Source organism: Photinus pyralis, unplaced genomic scaffold (assembly GCF_008802855.1).
Source record: "Photinus pyralis isolate 1611_PpyrPB1 unplaced genomic scaffold, Ppyr1.3 Ppyr1.4_LG1, whole genome shotgun sequence".
NCBI classification, from domain to species: domain Eukaryota; kingdom Metazoa; phylum Arthropoda; class Insecta; order Coleoptera; family Lampyridae; genus Photinus; species Photinus pyralis.
In genome coordinates, this window is record NW_022170249.1 from 51,421,420 (window position 1) to 51,424,807 (window position 3,388).

A 3,388-nucleotide genomic window follows, 5' to 3' on the forward strand; every position below is an offset into this window, starting at 1 on the left:
AGTTAAGTGTACAAAACCTTGCAACTACTGGATAAATCTGAATTCCAGTAGCCACGAGTCGTTCGCCACAAGACTGTACAGAATAAAAACAATCCAGCAACGTTTGGTGCTTTTTATTTACACAAAGCGAAAATAATAAAACATTCATAGGCACGATAACAATATAAATAATAATAACGCTTATGATGGTGTAGCAGTTTCGTCAATAAACAGAAAATTGAGTTGCCTACAATAAGGATGAACCTTGCCCATAAAAATTAATAAATTAAAATTAAGAAAAATAAATGCCACACTAAATGAGAATGTAACATGTACATCTTTAGAGACATTCTATATCCCATGATGCAAAACCAAATCCTGTCAGCTCATGATAATTTTTGAACGGGAAACCATGGACTTATTGCCTTAAAACTGTTCCAGGATTTTCTCCTCTTTGCTAAGTAACCGCGGGAAAATGTCACACTCCATATTTCATGTTATTTGAGGGAAAACAAAGATTCCAGCTTTAATTTTCGCCCCTGAAAGCTTTTAATTCAAATCGCTACAACTTTTGTAAACGCAAATATTTTTCATGTCCAATCCCACTTTTTACTTATTTTTGCTTATTATAGTCAGAATATATTATGTCTGGATTTACATTTTACATCCCATGCGCAAAAAAAAATTTTTTGTTGACCGGTGTAATTAATTTAAACAATTTCAGCGTGATGACTCAGGCATCAAAATCAATAAATCGTGCCAACTACTTCTAACAACATTACTAAGCTGCCAACAAATATGCTTTATTACACTACCGCTCAAAAGTATTCAGCCATCCAGTTATTGGCCGATAAAAAGGAAATTGGATAAAATTTAAAAGTTTATTCACTGTATATTATAAACCTAGTTATCGTCTTACCGTTCTATCGTTGTTTTGTAACCCTTTTTCTTAAGAGAATCATGACCATTTAATGTAAACTACTTTCTTCATTTTTACTCTTGATACCCAGCTGACCAGTTTATGAATAATAATTTAAATCTTCAAATTGTCTGGAACACAACAACCGAATGCAATGTTTATTTGTCAATCTTACTTGATTCATCTGCCTTTATTCTAACTGTATAGAAGTTCAAACGCAAAAAAAACATTTATGGTAAGTTTCAGTCAATAACATTGCTAAAATGGGGGGAAGAGGACTATAAAAAGAAATGATTAATTTGGGCTCGACAACTCCACAATTGGATTGTTGAAGTCTGGAAAAAAGGCTCTTGGAACGAATATAAAACCCCATTAATTTAGTACATAGCAATATTAAATTAAAAAATGTTAGTGGCTGAATACTTTTGAGCGGTAGTGTATATCGATCGTTTGAGTTTTGAGTCAAGTAATCAATAATTTTGAATATTTGGGAAGTATTTTGTATTTGTGCGTATACGCTATCCAATTTGGGAGACCATTTTATTTTGAGATAGATTGAATAAACCAGTATTTATTTGGTAATTTGATTTCACTGTTTATTATCTCCCTCGTTATCTTCTCAGTTTCATACGGTAAAGTTAAGATAGAAATTGAGTGGTGCTCAACCCTATTGGTAAGTTATGCCGAAGTACAGATGATGGAATGCTCAGAACGCTGTGAAGATTCTCAAACTTTTATTTTATAACCCTGAGCATGGTATAATAAAAAAAACCCTGAGCTAATTGGCCGTTTATGCGGCGGATTTGAGTTAAGCAGCCCCAACCTAAATCTCACGTTATAGTATCTTGCCAAATAATATTTACTCCCATTATTCGACCATAAGTCACGTAACTTAATTCCCGTAATATTTGGAGTAAAATGTCTATAAAATACGAATCTTAACATACACTATGGCCGTAACCGTCTCCTAGTTTAATATTACAATTGATAAAGGAACCGTTAGAAAGCAGACACTCAAGGGATTACATTTGGATAATGTACACCTACATTTCTGTTAAACCAAGTACGTGAAACTAAGACTTTTCAGCCCATTCCTTTTGAAAGATGGCACTTTATGCGTCAAAATTAGTAGAAAATATTTTTCATGTTTATCAATTCCTCTCGCTCAGATTTTTGTTAGCGCCGACATTATAAACAGAAATGCGATAAATTTTGCAACGTGAACAAAGGAATTGGAGAATAGCAGAAAGACGGGAAGAGATTGTTTTGTAATGTATATTCATTGCTAATTTGACAACTTCCATTTCGAATTCACCAAAGAGCGTTGAAATATTTTATTCAAAAATTTACATAATTTCCATGCCTCATAATTTCTTGGGAAAAAAGCGCAGACATGTAACATGGATACGAAATTAAAAAATCACTTCCATCACGAATCCTATTATTTCTGCTATATGAACAATAAGGTTATTAAGTGCATTAAATCCTGTTGTCAGTTCCCAGTGTAATTAGATGATATTGAATATTAAACACGATATTGGCAGTATAATTAGAATATTTGCTATTGCAAGTCAAACAAAGGCAAAATTACGTAATGGAACTCTACAAACGATTTCGTGATATATGCAGCAGCACAGAACCGCATCTTTGATCATCGGTTGCTGAAACATTTCGGTTTGGATTTGCGCCAAGATTATCGTGAAAATCAAGAATATTCACTTCCGTCTAGTTAAGCGTCCGGCTTCTTAAACTTAATAATTTCAAATAAAAGGATTTTTAACTGACGTCAAATAAACAACGGGGAATGTAAGTACAATTTTCTATGCCATTTCGCGCAAACAATGGTTTCTATAATTGAGAAGTATGATTTATCTTTATCCTTGTAAACAAAATTTACCCAAATGGCTTTACTTAAGCAGGCCTTCCACGTGCATTCATTTCATCGAACTTGGAGTGTACACTCCTACAAACAGACCAAGTTCGAACGTGGAAGTGGTCATCGCGCAAAGTTTGCATCGTTATTGGTGCGGAGCGAAGAGTTCGAAGACATGGCGTTAATTCAAAGTTCGATGAAATGAATGCACGTGGAAGGCCTGCTTAAGTCATTTCAGAATGATGCTTATTTGCGCGAAAGTAATGCCGTATATATAACTCAAGAACGAGCTTTTAATGAGCCAACCAAATTTATATTAAACTGAAAATTGAACGTTTCGTGAATACATTTTGGAAAATAATTAATTCGATACTGTAAAAGTGTTTCCGGTTGATATATTTCGTGGTAAGCTTAAATACCAATTCTACAGTACAAATCCACATTTCGCGACAAAATAAGGACGTGATGTGACATGGTGGTCATTTTGGGTTCAGTTAAATGTATTATGCTATAATATACTACCTATTGCAGCGGTTCCCAACCAGTGGGCTTTTGGGGACACGCAAAAAAATATCAGTAATAGCGGAAATCGATATTTTAACAATATGTTATTGCGC